The 8,250-nt window shown below is 38.7% G+C and overlaps 1 protein-coding gene across 1 annotated transcript in view; it reads right to left on the minus strand.

Moving 5' to 3' along the window:
• LOC121917661 (apoptosis-stimulating of p53 protein 2-like) overlaps positions 1-5,484 on the minus strand; it is a 28,144-nt gene extending 22,660 nt beyond the window's left edge. Inside the window, exon 1 of the mRNA XM_042443786.1 lies at positions 5,443-5,484. The gene's annotated coding sequence lies outside the window, so the exon portion shown is untranslated. The remainder of the gene's footprint in view (positions 1-5,442) is intronic.
• Between the last annotated feature and the right edge of the window lie 2,766 nt (positions 5,485-8,250).

Consider the following 8,250-nt stretch of genomic DNA (forward strand, 5'->3'; position numbering starts at 1 on the left):
GGGGGTGCGGAAGCACCGCCCCTTCCTAACCCTAGTACGTATACAATACGTACAAGATGGCGCCGGCCCTTCTACATGGCCGGCGCCATCTTTACGTACTGGACGCATAGCGTCCAGACGTGTCGCGGCGCTAATGACGTAGCGAATGCGCCCTTGGCGCTTCGCTACGTCATCCGTGCGCCGCAGAAAGAAGCTCCGAAATGGAGCTTCTTTTTTGCTCCGCGCGGGAGCCGCCGGTTTGGATGCTGCGGCTCCCTCGCGGAGCAAATGGCGCCGGCGGGGGAACGCCGCAAAACGGCGGTTTGTATCCCGCCCAAGTTAATTTTTTAAAAAACTTGGAAACCTCCAAGAAAATAGGTCTCACACATTCTCTATATACTTTGTTCAAGTCCTAAAGTCTACAACCTTGAAGCTTAAAAAATGATGTCATAATCTTATTCAATTCGTCTGAAAGGAATTCGTTTCCTATGTCATTTTTCATATACTGCATTACAATACCAAAGCGGTTTCCACTGAAACCCCTTTTGAAATCTGTTTAAACTACAGTATCTCAATTTACATGTGGAGAACTAAGTTGTGATAGTCTTACTTAGCACTCTTTAAAAATTACAACTGATTCTTCAATTGCAGATCCACAGGCTGCATTACTAACAGCAATGGGGGGAAGGGATGGTAAAATATTCAATATTCAGAAGTGCCCATTTCAATAGTAACTGGTGTCTTCAGTGCTCTTAAAGGCTAGATAAATTGCATCCAACAACAATCTGACAACAACTAAATAACTGCCTGTTTTATTTGTTTCCTGGAGTTACCTTGAATTTTGATTCAATGTCATAGCAACCACAGTTGTGACTTCCGGTATTAAATTATTTTAACTGAAGTGGCATACTTTACTATACTAGTAGGAGCCCTGGTGGCGCAGTGGTTAAATGCCTGTACTGCAGCTACTCACTCACAAACCATAAAGTTGCAAGTTCAATACTAGCAAAAGGGCTCAAGCTTGACCCAGGCTTGAATCGTTCCGAGGTCGCTAAAATGAGTACCCAGATTTTGGGGGCAATTAGCTTACACTTTGTAAACTGCTGAGGGAGTGCTTAAGTGCACCGATAAGTGGTATAAAGATGTACTTGCTATTGCTACTATAGCATACATATCACTTGAAGATCTATGAATGAAATATGTTAAAGAGTTACATAAATCACAGTTGGATTTCTAAGACAGACAGTTTCCTTCATGCTCCCACAATTTCTTATAGAACAAATACTTGCTCTCTCTCTCTCTCTCTCTCTCTCTCTCTATTATATACACACATACTGTCCATATACTTGGCATTTTAAAATCAAATGTTTCAGTATGTAAAAATGTAATTCAGATCTCACATCAAACCATGGTTTGTAATCGACTAGAAAACTGGAAACCAAGCTTTAGAACAGTGGTCCTCAAACTGTTCTCTTTAAATAATATAATAATAAATAATAAAAATTTTATTTCTATACTGCCCTTCTATGCAATCAGGGCGGTGTACAACATCATAAAACATTATAAAACATTCATCAATATACATACATTAAGGTTAAAATGCAGCAACATCAAAAACAATCAAAACCAACTTGCCACTGTTGGCTTGGGGGGGGGGGAGAGAGAGCTAATTGGGGCAAGTCTCAGGGAATGCAGACCTGAACAGGAAGGTTTTAAGCCCCTTTTTAAACTGGGCCAGGGAGGTGGCCGAGCGGAGCTCACTGGTCAGAGAATTCCAGAGGGTCGGGGCGGAGATGGTAAAGGCTCTCCTAGATGTGGAGACTAGCCTGGCCCCTGGGACCCTCAATAACTGCTTTAAGTGATTTTTATACTTCAGCTCCCAGAATCCCAGACTACTGGCTAACATGGCTGAGGCTTCTGGGAGCTGAAGTCCAAAATCTCTTAGATGGCACAGTTTGGGGACCACTCCCAGCTCCTTCATAGCGATTTTTAATTAAAAAAGGAGATAAGATGAAACCCTACAGCACCCACAGCTTAATGGAGATGGGGATGAACAGGAATTCCACAACACTATTTTCTCAAACTGGCCCCACTGGATAGATTAGAGAATAGAAGGTTAAGAGGTGATATGATAGCCCTGTTTAAATATTTGAACGGAGGTCATATTCAAGACAGAACAAGCTTGTTTTCTGCTGCTCCAGAGAATAGGACCCAGAACAATGGATGCAAGCTACAGGAAAAGAGATTCCACCTCAACATTTCAACAGTGGAACACACTCCTTTGGAGTCTGGTGGAGTCTCCCTCCTTGGAGGTCTTTAAACAGAGGCTGGATGGCTATCTGTCGGGGATGCTTTGATTGTGATTTCCTGCATGGCAGGGGTTGGACTGGATGGTCTTTGTGATCTCTTCCAACTCTATGATTCTATGATTCTATAACTGTTATACACTGCTTCTGATACTGCCTTTCAATATTATTTGAGGGGAAACTTGAGCAGAAATATGCTGTCCTGCTTGTGTGCTTCCCAGAGATAACTGGTTGACCACTACATAAAAAAGCAGTAGGCTATATAGTCTCACCTGACATGGCTGTTCTTATGCAAGTGCAACTTGATTGCCAAGCAGGGAGAAGGGAGTTCACAACAGCAGAACTGGATATTATTCCAGTATAATTTTATGGATGAAGTGTACTCCTTCTGTTCTCATCACTATTTGTTATTCGGTTTGATTCCATATCTTCTCTGATCTTTACATCCTTTCACCAAATGAATGTCCACATAGCTATTATATGTCTTACACATCTCTGCTGAATATAGCTCTCTAACACACCCTAGGGCTGCACAACAAGGCACAACAGGAAAAGCAGGTGAGCACAGCACGGTTAGGTGTACCTTATACATCCTATATTAAGCGTAATCGTCTTTGAACTACTCAGCCCAAGGATTATATACAAAGAATTCCATAAAAATTTCTATGCTTTCTAACAACATTGCCTGGTATCCTTCTGATATACATACTTGCTACCTTGGGTCCTGTGCTGGGAGAAAGGTGAGATATAAATTTTAAAAATAAAATGCTGCATAATTTTTTGCTATAGAAACTAATGCCCTCTCGCATGTTTTCACTTTTTTTAGAAGTGCCATGTTTTTTGCTCTGTGTCATACCTTTGCCACTTCAAAAACACAAGACCTAATCTCATTCCACTTTATGAAGTGCAAATTAATTTCAAAGTCGTTCAACAATTTACATGATGGTGACAATAAACTCACTAATGAGTAACTATGCTTTCCCACTTAAGGAATATAAATTTGTACTGATTAAAAGCTCTATAATAACATCCACTACAGTTTTAATATGCTCTTACTCCAAGGAGCTCATGGAGGCATACAGAGTTCTCTCTGTTCAGCATCTGATCTATACAATCCTGTGAGGTAAGTAGGGTTACAATGAGCTTCATGAATGAATGGGGATTTCAATTGGGGGTCCCCAAATGCTTATCCAACTCTCATTTTCATGAAGATATGTACAAACAGAGCAAACTTGTGATCCACTAGTTTATGCATTTATATTTTAATTAATGAGAATGTTAATTACATGTTCATCTAGAGCAATTTTCAAAGTCTTCCCTTTGAGTCATCTTGTTTGACCAGAATCATATCTCTGGATGAAAAACCAATTCAACAACTCCATTTATGCAATAAAAGATAAAAAGGCTTTCTTTACATCAGATTGTAATTCAAAGAAGATCTCTTCAGCATAACAAAAAAAAAAAAGAGCAAGGGAATGAACCTAATATTTCATGCTCGTGCAAAGAAGAGTTTAACAGATAATCAAAATACTGAAATACATAAAAATACTTCTTTTATCCTGCCTTCAGACAGCTCAGAAAATATTCTGAAAACTAGATGCTGCTTTCCATTCCACCTCATAGTTTAAGGTTGATGTTGTTTTTAAACAGGAGTATCAAAATGACGAGAAAGTAGTGCAGAGAAAGAATATTTAACTGACGTAGTACCATCCCTTCACAAATTAGAACCTCAAGTTCACATCACAAAAGGTGTAGCACATGTAAGGCAGCATAGACAGACATATTCATCAGACATTACACGAGATACACTTTTCCTTGGAAAAAATGACAATCCTAAAAAGAGAGCCTACATGGCATAGTGGTTTGTTGGTTTGAGTGTTGGCCTACGACACTGGCAATCCACACATTTCCATGCCAATTGGAGTGTTGGCCTACGACACAAGAGACCAAGATTCAATTCCATGCTTGACCATGAAACCCACTGGGTGACCTTGGCTAAGTCACACACTCTCAGCCTCTTGAGTGTGTGACTCTCATATTTGCAATGGCAAATCTTGCCAAGAAAATCCTGCAATAGGTTTGCACTAAGATGGATACCACTTGAAGGCACGCAACAGCAACAAAATAAGAAAAAGATTTCTGTGAAGCTGCCACAACCAAACTAGAATGACTTCATTCTTCCCACACAATTTATATCCTTCAGTAATCTGAGCTAGTGCTATATAAAATAAGGAAAATAGTTTCAGTGCTGTAAACCAAATACCGTATTCAGATTAACTCCCTCACTGAACATTTTAAATGCATTGTTTTGAAAGAGCCTCTGAAGATTATAGCACTGTCTAAAGAAAACCTCTCTCAAAGTAGCATGTATTAAATACTGACACAATAAACAGGCTTGGTGTCATGCAAAACCACTTCTTCTGCGCTATTAATACCAACCTTTACTTCAACACAGCTACTCTTCCTCACAGATAATGTTCTAGAAAGAACCACATGGCCAATTCTGAAAAGCCATGAAAGGCTTCATTCATTCATATTTTTCAGAAAAGAACAGTAGTTATTTTAAGCTGAGTGGGAGGAGGGGACAAGCAATAAAAGCCTAGCAATTACAGAAATTATGCAGCTATGTGAAACAGCCAAACAGTTTCAGCGTCTTTACCCAATAGGAAACTCATTTAAACAACTTTTTTGCAATCTGATTCATTTTAACCTATTCCCAGAAAACACAGATGTAAGTGTTCCACACACAGATTGCAAGGAAATCAACAACATAAATATTTATCATATTTGCTGACCTAATTTCAACTTTCTAAATGATAGAAAGCATTCTCTACAGTAGCAGGTTTTTAATCTTTTGATATACAGTATTCCCTTTGAGTGAACAGACACAGTTTCCAACTTTAACATGGCTAACAATAGTCCCTAACTCTCCAAAAGATCAAGCAAAATAGAATTCCCCACACATTTCAATGCCAATTTTTCAAGTATTCAACTATTCAATTTTTGCTTGCCTGAATATTCACTGTGCTTAAAGAACAAAGTATGTGACAATGAAATCAACCTACTAAAAATAAACACTAACATACTGTAACATTTCATAGCTAGTTGCTCAATGCACTATGGCAAATCTTAACACAAGGAGAAAAATAGTATTCACCTACATCTTTGGGTGACGGCCAGCCTACGTTTCTGCTTTTTCAGTTACTGCAGACAGTCCAGTTTGTGCTGCTCTGGCATTCAGCCACAACTGTGAGAAAGGAAGTTATGATGCAGAGTAGGTGGAGTACAGTAGGAAGTGCAGCATAATTGTTACAATTATTTAGGCCTGAATAAGATATGAGCCTTTTACTCTTCATTTGTCCCATGGAAGAACATAAAGCCCTTGGCTTTTGACTTACTCCCTCTCATCATATAGTAATCTTTACTGTCTAAATAATTTGTCATTGAAGTTATCTTTGACAGTAAGAAAGAGCATTTGACTTCTCAAAATCAACAGAACACATAACCTGAGGTTAAAAAGACCTCCTTAACACACAACTGGAGAAACTCTGCCTTTCAAAATGGGATGCAATATAGGATTAAAAACTAAATGCCTTTATATTCCAAGCTAAGAGAAAAGCTTAAAGAGTATTATGGTTTTGCCATTTTAACACAATGAACTTCTGAATTCTCAGAAATATACCCCAATGAAATCAAAAGGGCTTATATCTGAGTAAGTATCTGTAAGAACGGTACTGAAAGTTACTCGTACTGGGACTCACATGAAGAACACAGACATCAATAAAAATATATTAAGCCACAAACTATAAATATAATCTGGATGGCAATGGAGTTAAGTAAAGAGAAAAAAGTGAAATCAAGAGCATACAGTACCTCATGGTCTTGCCAGCAACAATAAGATTATCACATTTAAGAAAGATGATTCCTAAGAACTCTCCTCTACTTAAAAGAAATACACCTTTACTAATGAAGCTGCTACAGTCAAAAATTACCTCTCTGGCAAGTCTGATATTTTTTAAGTGTGTGCCAATCGGGAAATACTTCAGTTGTGTATGTGATGTGTCCTCAAGTCGCCCGTCAACTAATGCCAGCCCTATGAATTTCACAGGGTTTTCTTAAGCAAGGAACACTCACAGGTGGTTTTGTTAGTCCTTTCTTCTGAAATATAGCGTACCCTTGATTAAATGTCCTTTTCTTCCTCTACTAGGAGGGGGGAAAGCCTAAAAATGTACCTAACAAAATTACTCATTTTTCCACTGCTAACAATGCTTCTAAGAAAATAAAAATGTTTTACATATCAAACACCTATAATCATAGAAGAGAACAGATACCACACTCACCTGATCTGCTAATAAACAAATACAGTTTTGAAACAGAATAAATTCTGCAAAGTACTTTTTTGCATATTTGCCGAGTTTGTTAAAGTGTAAACATACCAAAATGGCATATTTGGAAAACAGAACTAGGAACACAACGCCTTAAGCCTCTATTGTCTAGCTTCTCACTACTTACGTCAGACTTCAAAGCTGGCTTTGTACAGAGGCTTTTCTTAAAAGCAGGTCCTGTATGTGGTTCTACCATTCCCATCAGAGTTAGAAGTTCTGTTATGTGAGGCCAGTGGATGGCAAGAGTCCAACAGAACTGTATTCACAAAGGCCCTGTGGGATGCTATTGTGAGAAACTGTTGTCTGACTCACACATATGCTCAATGCTATAAAAAGGAAATTCAGTGTTGTTCATCCAAGAGCTAGTTCAAATGTTACCAATTCCAGAAGCATTACCAATTTATACTTCAACAATGAAGTGCTCAACACAGAAATTATAACATCTGAAAATATACTAAATGACTGATGGTAACTGAACAGTTTGTCAATGGCAGCCTTGAATTTCCCAGGTGTGTTTGTGTCTGCCTTCAAGTCACCTGACCACTTACAGCAACCCCATGAATTTCATATCATTTGCTTAAGCAAGGAATACTCAGAGATGGTTTTGCAAGTTCTTCTTGTTGTTGTTATTTTCTTATATCCTGCCTTTCTCCCAACATAGGAACTTAAGACAGCAACCTCCTTCCCAGGTACCTGCTGACATACACCAACACTACACATACTCTGCCAATACAACAGGTTTATAAGTGTTGCAACTTCCATGCTAAGCACTGCCACATAGACCTTTATTCACAAACTTTCAAATGGACATGGTAACATCTGAACCACACCTTGCATAGCAGAGAATATTAACAATTCTACAACTCAATCAAATTCAGATTCTAGACTTCAGCAACACGTAAACACGTAGTTCTACAGAAAACCAGTGTAACAATCTAAACTTGCATGATAATTATGTACATTGCAAACAACCTCACAGATTCAAACAATTAAGGTGGAGTAGAAAACCTGCATTAGGCTACACAAATACATTGTTTTCAACAATGCAAGTTATTACAATCAGAATTATTACATGCTATTACAATGTTATCAGAATCATTTTATTTACTTATTTATTTATTTATATATATCCCGCTCTTTTCCCAGGACTGGGACTCAGAGCGGCTTTACAGCAATTAAAAAACAAACAAACAAACAAACAGAAAGTACAATTAAAACATTTTAAAAATAAATAGATAAATGACATGCATTAAACAGAATGATTAAACTAGTCCAACATTCCTGTCTGTTCTTATAGTGATTACTTAAATGCCTGTTTGAACAGATAGGTCTTCACCTGCCGTCGGAAAGCCATCAAGGAGGGAGCCGTTCTTATCTCCCTGGGCAGGGAGTTCCAGAGTCTAGGGGCAGCCACTGAGAAGGCCCTCTCTCGTGTCCCCACCAAACGTGTTTGTGAAGGTGTTGGGATGGTGAGAAGGGCTTCTCCAGAGGATCTCAGAGTCCGAGCAGGTTCATACCAGGAGAAACGGTCTGCCAAATAATGTGGACCTGAGCCATGTAGGGCTTTGTAGGATATAACC

The sequence above is a fragment of the Sceloporus undulatus genome, unplaced genomic scaffold (assembly GCF_019175285.1).
Source record: "Sceloporus undulatus isolate JIND9_A2432 ecotype Alabama unplaced genomic scaffold, SceUnd_v1.1 scaffold_38, whole genome shotgun sequence".
Taxonomy (NCBI): Eukaryota; Metazoa; Chordata; class Lepidosauria; order Squamata; family Phrynosomatidae; genus Sceloporus; species Sceloporus undulatus.